Source organism: Ambystoma mexicanum, chromosome 11 (assembly GCF_040938575.1).
Source record: "Ambystoma mexicanum isolate Mex_15411 chromosome 11, UKY_AmexF1_1, whole genome shotgun sequence".
In the NCBI taxonomy this organism is placed as follows: Eukaryota; Metazoa; Chordata; class Amphibia; order Caudata; family Ambystomatidae; genus Ambystoma; species Ambystoma mexicanum.
In genome coordinates, this window is record NC_090934.1 from 1,395,188,189 (window position 1) to 1,395,200,755 (window position 12,567).

The window sequence follows — 12,567 nt, forward strand, 5'->3', positions numbered from 1 at the left end:
TATTGATGGTGTTTCATTGTCGTCCACTTCATTCTCTTCCATTGCAACATCTGTTCCTTCTCCGGCGATGGGTGAATAAAACAATTTCTTCAACTTTCTCGCGGTCTTAGTTTTTGCGGGTGTGGATTCTGTGAATTGATCTCCGACTGCATCCAAACTACCAGGAGGACATTCACTATCAATGGCTGGTGGTGGTATAGCTCCGTTGTCAATCACTTCATATTCTTCCCATTGGCACGATGCATCTCCAGTCTCAAGTCCCTGCCAAAAGGTTTGACAAGCAACATCTCTCGTTCGCTTCACTGTCTGTGTAGATCTAGTTCGTACACCCACTCGCAACTAGAGGACAGATTGGAAAAGGGATGTTCCGTTTAAACACAACTTACAGTATTGAACTATTAACAGTGAAAAACAACATAATATAGTGATCAGGACACTAACCTTCTTTTGCTTTCTTTTCTTTGAAACTTTCTTGCCTCGAACTTCAACATCAGGACGCTGTTGCTCCGACTCGACTGCAACGACTATATTTTCATGATAAGCACATCCATCACACACTGACGCTCCATCGACTCCCTGAAACATAGAACTTTCATTAGTATGTATAATAATATTGAAAACACAAAATGTACTTGGGGACCAATACCCACGTACATCTCAATAGCAAAACACGAATGAACGCATTGTGTAGAACATTCAAACGACAATTATTCACGCATTGTTGATCTAGTTAGATGGAACTGTCAAGATCCATACCTCGGGCTCCGCATAGACTTCCATTGATGATATTATTGAAGATGACGCTTCATTAACTCCCTGAAACACAGTAATTGCATTAGTATGGTTTTCTATTTTGTTAAAAAGAACATAAACTTTGTGCAGGCGTCAACGGCTCATCTAAATAGACCTGCACAAATGATCAGTTGTCTAAAATAAATAATGGATATCTAAATATGATTCGATTTGCTCGATCGTTGGAAGTGTCACCACCCAGAGATCTGCATCAACTACTAGGGGTGATGTTCTTGTAGAAGAAGCTCCGTCATCTCCCTGAAACATAGTACTTGCGTTAATAAATAAGGAAGTATAGCGGATGTAATCACGTCATATGATCTCGCTTGATCGAACTGTCAGTATCCATACCTCGAAATGCATAAGAACATCAAGGGACGCTGTAACTGCGGTGCACACTTCTGCAAGCTGTTGCGCCGACCCGTAACTGCATGCTCCCCCTTCTTCTTGGACTAATGCTCCATCGACTCCCTGAAACATAGGACTTTCATTAGTAATGAACACAATATTGAAAAAAGAAGACACATAGGAGGGCGACGACAGAAGGACATATCAATGGCTAAAAACGAAAGAAACATTGTGTGTAACAATCACGCTACAAGAATGCAAGATCTGATGATCTCCATCGATGGAACTGTCCGGAAACGTACCTGGAGCATCTGAGTGACATCAACGGTTGTCGTCAATGCGTTGGACTCCTCAGCATCTCCCTGAAAGACAGTACTTGCATTATTTTGGATAACAATAATTATAACTGTAAACAAAGACTAGAGGACGAGTACTAGGGTGTACCATTAGGTAAAATAATTACACGATAAATTAAAACTATTGATTTACATGCCTAAAACAAGTCAGTGGCAGAATAGCTAAGTAAGATTACCCGATAGGCGCTTGAAGTGGCTGATGACTGCAATAACGACACGGATGGAGAATCTTCCGCCTTCATATTGAGTGGATACATAAATGGGGAAATTATTGTTAGCTAATGCTACACACAACCGCAAGGCCGAGAGCTAAATCCGTAAACTTGACTCACCAGTGGAGGGATGTGGACGAATAGAGTGGGAATAGCGGTTGAGAGCAATTTTCGCGTCGCTCGCGGTGTTTTCTTCTTTATTAGCAATGATGAGGAGTACATGTCTGAGCTAAAGTGCCTGCTGCAGATGCGGTATCGATCACCCCTCTTGTCCGCAAAGACTTCTAGGACTCTACTTTCAAGCTCAGACGGTGGATATCCGGAATATCGGACCCATTCTCTTATCTGATCTATTGTCTTAGGGAAAACATGCATTATAGTACCTTCAGATTTTTTATGGGTCTTCGAAGGGCAACCGCCAATGGAACAGGCAGGCATTGTGGAAAGTTCTGAAAAGTAAAGATCAACAATTCTCTATGAATACCAATGTGTTAAAAAATTAAATGACACATAAAAGGTTCAATGCAAGGTTCGTTTTGGTTCTTGGAACTATACACGTTATTCACATGCGGATAAGTATTTGAATAACTTTAAAAAAATAGAAAAATAATTTGACTAAACTCAGAACATGTGACTAGTTCCTTGCATGTACTGTCTTGAACGAAAAGAAAACATGGATGCAATTTGATGACTACTAGCAAATAGATATAAATTAAAAAATTGGACGCAAAATGATTATGGTACATGGCCTTACCTTGACGAACAAACAGTTAGATGCAGGGATCAGAGTAGTTTCTTGTCGTAGAACAGGGAGCAGTTCACAGGTTGCAAACTGACGAGTTTGCTCGAAGTGGTCACGGAAGTTCACAGAGACGAAGAGCAGATAACCAGCACCTTCACGGGTTGACTAGCAAAGCGCAAAGAAGTTCTCATTAGAAATATGAAGTGGGTTATAAAGAATTCGAAACAGGGGTGTGTTTGTGAATGAATGACGTGTATATGTCGTGGCATTATGCGGTTTGCAAGGGGGCGTCCAGCGTGAGGGGGGATGCTTGGCAGGAGACACGGGGTCTGGAGGTAGACATGGGAACAACAACCCATGCTCTATAGACCACTTTGAAGTGTACATGGTCTTTGGCACCTCTTGGCCTTTATCGCTCCCTGACAGCTCCACTTGCCAGCACAAGTACCCCGGTGCGAACTGCCTTTGATAGGGCGGGGGGTGGATTGGGGCGGTGGTCGTGCAGACAAGACACAGGAAGACTTGTGAATGGAGACACACTTATGTGGATTGCAGGGGGGCGTCCAGCGTGAGGGGGGATGCTTGGCAGGAGACACGGGGTCTGGAGGTAGACATGGGAACAACAACCCATGCTCTATAGACCACTTTGAAGTGTACATGGTCTTTGGCACCTCTTGGCCTTTATCGCTCCCCGACAGCTCCACTTGCCAGCACAAGTACCCCGGTGCGAACTGCCTTTGATAGGGCGGGGGGGTGGATTGGGGCGGTGGTCGTGCAGACAAGACTCGTTTGCCGCAGGGCCTCACCAAGGAGAGGCCATCTAACTGCATGTAAGAGGCAGGCTGCAGGATCTAGTACATGGAAGGCAGGGGGGTGAGTTTATAAATACCTCACCCTCCCAGGAGAATATATGGGTGCAGTTCACCCTGGATGCCTAGGCAGTTAGTCAGCAGCAGGCTGGCCTGTGGTGGCAAGGCGGCACGGGCCAGAGGGGGTCATCTCTGTACCCGGTGCCCAAAAGGATGATTTATTATGATCAACCATATTGATTATTTACCTATAACCATGTTTTGTATCAATAAAATCCAACGGCCTTTTATTGCCAACGCTTGAACAAAGTGGTGTGGTAAGTATTTTTGGGGGAGGAGGCAAGGCCGGGAGGCTTGATGCCAACCCGAAAAATAACATATGTATGTCTGCTGCATATGGGTTCAACGGTTATGTGGATTGAAGGTGGGCGGCCAGCGTGAGGGAGGATGCTGGCCGGAGACATGTGGTGTGACAAGACAAGGCACAGGAAGACTATTCAATGGAGACACACTAGATTCATTTAAAAAAATCAAAACAACCATTGTTAAAATATATGTTGGGTTTTTTTTTAGATCTTAATTTCAATTGAACATAAATAATAAACATTACACATTGTAAAGTTCCGGTTGCAGCACATCCAGGGAAAATCCGCGGTATTGTCCACTGTCGCTGGGGAAATGTTGTCTAATGGCAAGTACCGCACAGGCAGGTATTACTCTCCGAACGCGGTGTCCGAGCCTCCCGTGAAGCCACCAAGTGAAGCAACGATAGGCCACCAGCCTGTACCACCTGTGAAAATGAAAGATGCAAACTGTATTAAAATGACAAAACTTTCTTATCACTGTCGATTCAGGTAAAAAATGTCATTCTGCTTTGAAAAAAAATCGATGTAGAAAATGCACAATATGGAACCAATTTACATGCATTCGAATGATATGTAGATGTAATTTTATATGTGGGAGACGACCATGAAATAGTAGTGGCATCACTGACATCACAACCAGAGTATACTTACTCGTTACTCGGATTACGCGGACGAACAGTGCCGCGAAGTTCGTGCATAAGCACCATCATCATCCTCAACACGGTCCGTGAGAGGCAGGCTTCCCTGAACTCTGGCAGCTCGGTGATGCATTGCGGACTTGGCTCGCCTTCCGAAATGTAGGCCAAGCACCCGGAATTTTCACGGCAGCAGCAGTTCTCCTCCTCAGTTGGCATTAGCTCGCACCGATTGCACGTGCACCAGGTGGAGACGCCGTCCATGCGACATGGTCCAGGCTCTTCATCCGTTGACTGGTCCTCACAACTGCCGTCCGAATCCCCATCGTTTTCGCGTGCTTGCCTTTCCAGTAGTTCTTCCTCGGTGTACTCGGGCTCGTACATATACGGCATTATTGTAGCCATTGTGTGGTAAAGAAAGTAAAATAATTTACGGAGATGGTACAGGTGTTCACAAGGCCTAGAAGCGGCGAAGGTAGCTGACCAGAGCACAGAAACGAGTCACAGAATACTCAAAGTAACACAGAGAGAGTAATGGAATCGAAAATCTGCTGCTGTGTGTTGTGAAACGGTGTGTTTATACTTATTGAGGAAAGAGGCGTCCTGCCATTTCCATGGCGACACTTCATTAGCTGAGGCGCAGCGATTGTTGACACGAAACGTGCTTTGGCGTTGGGAAATGGGCGGTACGCATCTGCTGATGTCAGGCTCAGGGGCGGGGGATTTGATTTAGTGCCGCAAAAGCAGGTGAGCCAGGTCGATGGGGGGAAATGATAGGATTATGACAAAATGGCGGCTGATTTCGAGTGCGTTAATGGACGAAAAGTCGGGTAAGGTCCATAGGAAAGTTTTCTACGATCTACCGATTTATGCTTAAAAACACATGGCCGAACCGTAGGGACAATAAAAAAAAAGTCCCGGAACTATCCTTTAAGGTCACAATAGAAAAGGACCATAGTCTGCATGTCTTAGTGGTTGGTGGGGAGTAAGCCAGGAGGAAATGAGATGGACGAAGGAAGGTGACTACAGACATTGGAGGCAAGAAGGAAAATTGCGTCTTTCTTGGAGGAGTTAAGCATTAGAAAGCAAACCGCCTTCCAGTGCCGAATCACAGAGGGATTAGTAAATCTGCAAGCAGAGAGGTTGGGAGCAAAAGTAAGGAAAAAGAAGATGTGTGGGTCATCCGCAAATATGCATAGGAGATTGCAAAGGAAGAGACTAGTTGACAGAGAGAGGCAGTATAGAGAATGAATAGTAAGAGGCCGAGGATTGACTTGAATGGACACCAACAGGGAGGCAGGTTGAATTATCGGTTAAAAAAGAGAAAAAACTCCCAGAGATCTGCGCCAATTATTTTTAGGTTTCAAATTTTAATGGTCCCATAACACGTAATGTCACACGTAAGCGAGTTGCATGTCACACGCGTTGTCCCCTTTCTGAGAAAGGAGCCGACGCGCGTGACATGCAACTCGCTTATGCTATGAAGGGATTTGACACATGATGTATTCAAATAAGAATTTGTTGCGACACTCAAAGAAATATGTTAGACTCTGCCCTGATTTGATTAAGGCAATTTCTCGCCAAAACACGTGTCATCAGGAAGGGCATTACGTGTTATGGGACCATTAAAATTTGAAACCTAAAAATAATTGGCGCAGGTCTCCGGGAGTTTTTTCTCTTTCTTGTGTTTGATGTGGCAGTCTTTGGCCTTTCTCTGCCAACTCCATTGAGACGTGACATACTGTATTTCCAGAACGCACACTATAATTACTCAATGTCATAAATCGAATGGGTATCTAAGGAGTCCCCGAGTAGACCAGCCTCAAGAAAACCTAAATTCTTGTGAATGAATTACAGGTTATGTGAGAAACCTGAAGGTGTCTCACTTGCTAGTCCTTGGGGATCCCTGGGGATCTGTCATCCAGGTGGCCAGGACATAAACCATCGCTATTGGATCCACTTCCTGGGGGTGGACAAGTGCGGGAGGATCAGCTGGGTGGGGGATCTTCGGGGAGTGGAAGTGGGACACCGGCGGGTGAGACACGTTACTCCCTTCCATATAATACCTTTTCCCCATCCTACCCTGTAGGACATTCAAAAGCTCTACCCCCTCCCCTTTCCTACACAAACACTTTCTCACACCGCGAAAGACAATGGACTAACTCCAGAGCTGTTTACCTGACATGTCCCAACACAAGGGTCAGGCAGAGTAAGGCAATTGCCGATAACTATGCACACCTGACGGCCCCTTCTCTTCCCCACAGTGATAAAAGACGGAGCACAAGACCACACATTGAGCAACGCCGAACGCACGAGGAAGCAGCGATTCCCGGACGGCAGTTCAAACGGAGAAGAAGGGCGGTGGAAACTGAAAGGATGGCAGGGATGGAATTTTCCATGCCCTTTTCAACTCAGGCCCACAAAGCCTTCCATGAAAGAACTATAAGACCAGGAAACGCAGCGGGCGATTAGTGTGACAGATGTCAAAGGTACACAGGGCCCTCTCGTACCGATAGCCAGGGCGGGGAAAAGAGCTTGCCGCCATGGTACCATCCTTGACTCCAGCGGAAGAAAAGCCAAGGAGTTCAGCACACTGTCGGAAGAAACTGATAGGGGACTCACTGTGTTAAATCTCAAGGTTGCAGTGGCAACCTGTTGCGTAAAGAAAAGAAGATAATAGACAAAGGTCTTTTGTGAACGAACGAGGTATCAACGTTAAAGTTGTCCAGCGTCACATGGGCGCTCATTCGAAAGACTCTCACAAAGGCCCTGCTAATGAACAAGGAGAATATGGGGAATTGAGAGCACTATAAGAACCAAGAGGCCCTAGGGGAGGCTGGTGTCAAATGTGAAAGTGGTCATACAAGGGTCAAGGCAAAACCCCTTGTACGGTCGAAAGTCTTTGACACATTGTGAATTAAACTGTGTTACTGAGGGGAGCACCGCATAGATTATGGTAAAGTGAAACCTACACTTGCCACAGAAACACAGAGAGACCCAGTGAGACATACTCGCCATTCAGAAGTCTCTGTGTGAAGTGACAAGTGTTTTGGAAAGCAGATAAAGGAGGTCTGAGCCCGGGTGACTGAGACCTAAGTAAAGGGGACACCAGTAACCCGAGATTCCTGAATATTGCAAGATGATGATGAATTGAAATACATAGGGAACTGCATTGTGGTGACCAAGGTGAACCCGACTGAGGGATGTCAACAGTGAGTTGTTGGTCTGAGCCCGATTGAGGGAGGCTGACGTTGTGAAAGGGATCACAGCCCGGCTGAGGGGGATCCTAGAGTGAAGAGTAATCGCCCGACTTGAAGAAACCAAAGGGACTTTTGTTTGTTGTTTGTGATGCATCAGGCCCTCTGAAGCAAGAGACTTTGCATAAAGAGGCTTGGACACAGAAGGCCGTGATAGAAGAAAAAGGAACTGTAAAGGTGGGCCTTAGAAGCCCCAGAAGTGTGCTGTGCTCAAGAGTCTAGCCTTGTCCTGTGCTTCAAATGTGGGGAAGGGAGACCCCGGCTACAACATACTGACTTATCCTTTTGAGAACACTTCTTTCGTTCATTGTGAACATTATCCCACACTATTTTGTATTTACAGGTAAAGACAGGCAATAGGTTTTACCTAGTATAGTCTCTTTTTATTTTACTAGACTCCACTAGGACTGTATTATTATTATTTGATGGTCGTAGCTTGCTCCCATCTTATATTTAGGTTTAGATTAGGCGTTTATCCCACCCATTTTTATAGTTTAATAAACACCATTCAACTGTGATCACGTGTGTCTGTCTTGCTTTTATACCATGCCTTCCTTACAGTACCCGGTCCTAAGAATTGAGAAGTGATCAACTATATCATAGGCAGAGAAAAGGTCCAGAAAAATGCAGATAGAGTGCAGTGGTGAGCAGAGGTAAAACAGTTGGAGACGTGGGTGAGGGCAGAATCATTGCAATGGTGGCTTGTGGAATCTAGATTGGAGTAGGTCAGAGTTCAACAGTATCCAGGTAGGAGACAAGTTGTTCAAGGATTTCAGAATACGTGGGTGGAGACAAGCTGGTTGTTAGTTGGCAGCAACACTGGCATCTTTAGGAAAATAGTTGACGTAGGAGCAGTAGGTTCAGGTGAGAGGTGTAAATTCCTTGACCGTCTGAATGGCACTCAGATAGGCAGGCCGAAGGAGGACTTTGCAGTCCTCAGAATGGGTGCCTCTTAACAGGGAGCAGTAGGAAGGAAGGAATGCATAAAGGAGGTGGCCCAAATTGGTGGTGGGGGAAGAACCGGGGAAGGAAAGCAAGCGAGTTGAGGGACAACACACATTATTTTGACCTGAGATGAGAAGTAGTGGGCAAAGTTGTTAGCAGATAAGGAACAAAGAGTCATCAGCATGAATTGAAGTGTGAAGGGCAGTGCATAAGGTGAGAGCAAAGAGCAGTAATTAGTTTGGAGAATAGGATGTTTTGGTAGAAGCAGGGCTGTCCAACTTCAAGCCTAGAATGAGAAAGAATTTGGGTACATTTAAAATGATTGTATGCAAATTTATCTCATGAATATTAATGGGGGATATCCTGAAAACCCATCAGGATTCCGGCCCTCGAGGCCTGGAGTTGGACAACCTTGTGTATAGTCAAGGTCCATGGTGAAGGAGATGAGTGCATTTTATAGGTAAGGGGAAGCAGGGCAAACCAGTTGTGCGCCACTTGAAGAAATGGCGTTGCATGTCTATTGTGAGGTCGTGGATCTGAGGGGTAATGAAGGTTACAGGGCGAAGAGAAGATGGGGTGAAGGTATGAGAGGGATAGGGATTATCACAGGGGGAGTGAAGAGCAATGTTAAATTCTGAGAAGACCTGTTTGATTTGATTTGGTTATTTGAAGTATGCAAATTCTCAGGGGGAATCAGGCAGAAACTGCATCTAGGCACAGATGTCAACAAGATAGCAATGTTCAACAGATGAAGCCCTGGGAGGAGCAAGTGCGAGAGGAAAGGGACTGTGTTTGACCAGATAAGGACCCAAGGTATTTGTTTTGAATTTACATTTAGAGATGGCTGACATGGGAGGGAGAGAAAGAGGGCGTGAGGGTGGAGGGTGGGGGCAGTGTTGCTGAAATGATAGGAAGTACAGGAGGAGACGGATCAATTGCAAGATTAGATGTGGGGAAGGGAAGACTAGGTCAAGAAATTTCACTTGTCATTGAGTGTGGAAGTTTAACATGAGATAATGAAGGATGGAGTCAAATTCAAGTTGGTGAGTGGCAGAGATTTTCGAGAGTATGCAGTCTCCCTTAAGTGCGATTTAGCCTTCATTGTGAATGGAGTCAAGGAGGAAGTTTAGATGGGAGACAATCCAGCAGGCGATAGGGAATGGTAAGAGGTGTAGGAGGGAGGAGTTGGGTGGCCTTAAATGCAATGGAGGATGAAAGTCATTGAGTGGAAGGAAGATGGGCCTTGTTGATAAACAGGCCATATGCTTAGGTAAACCAAGCCCCTGACATAACTTTGAACTTGGTACTGGGCTGAATGTTGGCATAACAAAGGCTAAGAAGTAAGATTTGATATGACAATTATACATTTTGGGAGTATTCGTAGTAATTAAAGAAAGCAGAGCATATTTATACGAGATGCACACAGGCTGGACACTCAAGCTACTCGCTTTGTAGATAATTACGTACGGCAGTCATAAAAGGTGGAAATCAAAATGACAGTAGACGTAAAATAATGTGGGGTTGTAAACCAGTAATTTTCCAAAATAACCACACGGATCCATTCAGAGATCCAGATATTTCTCTTTAAACATAATTCTGCAGGATTTATAATCGTGAGTGTACAGATGGTATCAGAATGTGATAAAGAAATAGTGCATCCTCTGGCTGTAGTGCTTAGCAGCGATCATTTCAAAGCATCACCAGTAAGTTGCAATTACAAAAATGTTCCAGAAGTATGACTGGTAGATTCTGACACCATTTAACAATAAGAAAGGGTGAACAAGTCACGAGATGGAGTTCAGCACTCATATAGGTACAGTTACACTCCCAGGTCACTACTGTACTAGTAGATCATGACGCCCTTTCTTCCATATTTTCAAGAGGTCATACCTACAAGGATGGGACAAGGACAGTCTGTGCTGCAGTAATTTGAAAAAATAGCTTAGGCACATGCACAGAGCACACCCACATGACTCTGCTCTTATGTACTCCTGGCTCCTAACAGGCTGTCAAGCTTAACATACATTAGTGCATTTCACTAAATAAGGTGCATGGCTCTATGCTGTTAAAGGTCAAAAAACAGTTTTTCTGCAGCACATGTTTGATGCAAACAGTATTTATTTGTGCAGCCATGTTACACAAATGGCACAAAGTGTACTTAATATATGAAAAGTCAATGTACAATGTGTATCATGCAAATAGAGTTACATTTGTGGATAAGACACACAATAAGTTCTTATTTAGTGAAAATTACAATATGAGCAACATTTTCTTCTTGCATGTCTCCTTAAAATGTTGAATGCAGCTGGAATCTTGTAAATCTGGCTTATTCAAAGCCTCAAGGCAGAAGGCCCAGATATCAGCTTTTTGGTACAACACACCCACCATTAATCAGTAATTGTGTTAGATGAGCAGACATCTGTGGCTTTTGGGAGCATACATGATCTTAAAAATACCTGAAATTAAAGCCATTACATTAAAAAAAAAAGAATTTGCAAGGGGCTTCACAGTTTGTGGGAAGCTGGATCAGAAGTTATAGGCCTGTATCTTTTGTGAAAGGCTGCTTCAAATCCCCATATAAGCCCTGACCCTTTCACCTGAGGCAGAGCAATAAGTCATCTATTATGTGTCTGCTTCTTGACTTGCCTCAGAATATGTGTTCAGCACGTTATTCTGTTAACTAACTTAAATAAACATGCAACGCACAGCTTTGTAAACTAAGACAATTGGTTAATTTAAAAGGCACCAAATAATGGCATAATATCGGCTATAACTGGAGCTCTTTGCTTGATTTGAAAACCAAAACCAGATTTAAATTCAGAAAAGCGCCCTGCAATAGATTCCTAGACACATGATACATTAATGTATGAATTATTAATAAATGAGCATATTTTAATAATATTCCCATATTACCAACTACTGAAATATGAAGGATATTACACCATTTTCTCACCTGCTAGCATTAATGGCCAGTTAATACCACTACGGCAGTGCCTTGTCAAGCGCCTTTCCCATGTCCACACAAAAGCCCAAACCATTGGCATTGCTAGGGCTTGTTAAAGAACATTGTTGTGTTCCTTGGACTCTTTCTAATGCATCATTGCCACAGCTGATCCTGTTCCTTAGATAACTGAATTTATGTACATCTGAACTTAGCTTGTGGGGAACAATGCAATTTTAAAAATGTTTGTGCACTTTGTGCATCTGCTTTTGTTTTAGGTTTGGCTTTTTCTGTTTATCTGTTTTAGCAAAGGAACCTGACATTTGGATTATTTATGCATTTGTGTAAGTGTACTGAAGTAACCTTTTGTGGCAGCATGCCGAACAAAAGTAAACAAACAAGATATTGTATGCAATTGCCTGCACTGCAAGCCGCTTCTGATGTGCTACCACGTCTAAAGTGTCATGTGAAACCATTTTGTAAAGTTGGTCACCTTATTGGGAACCTCACAAGTACTGTGACGAGGACGACTATGAGTAATGAAGATTACCGGTAAGTAATCAGAGCAGTAATTGATTCATTAAAATTACATGCTATTTATATCGTGTGTGTACGCGTATACAGTGATATAACAATACCTGTGGCAGGCATTTTAAAATACAATTAATGGATTTGGTCAAAGGAAAACAAGACCTGCACCGTACAAAGAGCTTCTAATGTGACTACTGACCTATGGAAGGACACGTTATTTTTACCAGGCGCTGTACAATTCGGAGCAGCGCAAACGATGACCAAATACAGGCGCTGGCTGCATAAGAACCACCAGCATGGCGCCCGAGGTCGATGCAGCTTCAGTAGGAATGCTGGCCCACTAGTTCCTTATTAGAACATTGTGGGCGTCTCCTAACCTGCATTATCATCAAGAAAGGTAAGACCTGTACTTTCATACAATATTTTATGCCCAGTGAGCCCCTAAAATAACAAATAAACAACGTGCACTGTGGTAGTATTATTTTTTATTAATCTGTAACAAATTACTTCATAGCGGAATTCGTGAAATGTAAACGTCAGTCAGAGATGTGGCTATTACTACGCGACACAGTCCATGTCGTTCCTTCGTTTCCGTTCAAACGAAGCCTCCTTTGGATGCTTCCTTAGATGCGTA

The 12,567-nt window shown here is 43.9% G+C and overlaps 1 long non-coding RNA gene across 1 annotated transcript in view; it reads right to left on the reverse strand.

Annotated features, from left to right (window-relative positions):
- Positions 1-12,278, reverse strand: part of LOC138504483 (uncharacterized) — a 35,065-nt gene extending 22,787 nt beyond the window's left edge. Inside the window, exon 1 of the long non-coding RNA XR_011279847.1 lies at positions 12,133-12,278. This is a non-coding gene — a long non-coding RNA (uncharacterized lncRNA). The remainder of the gene's footprint in view (positions 1-12,132) is intronic.
- Between the last annotated feature and the right edge of the window lie 289 nt (positions 12,279-12,567).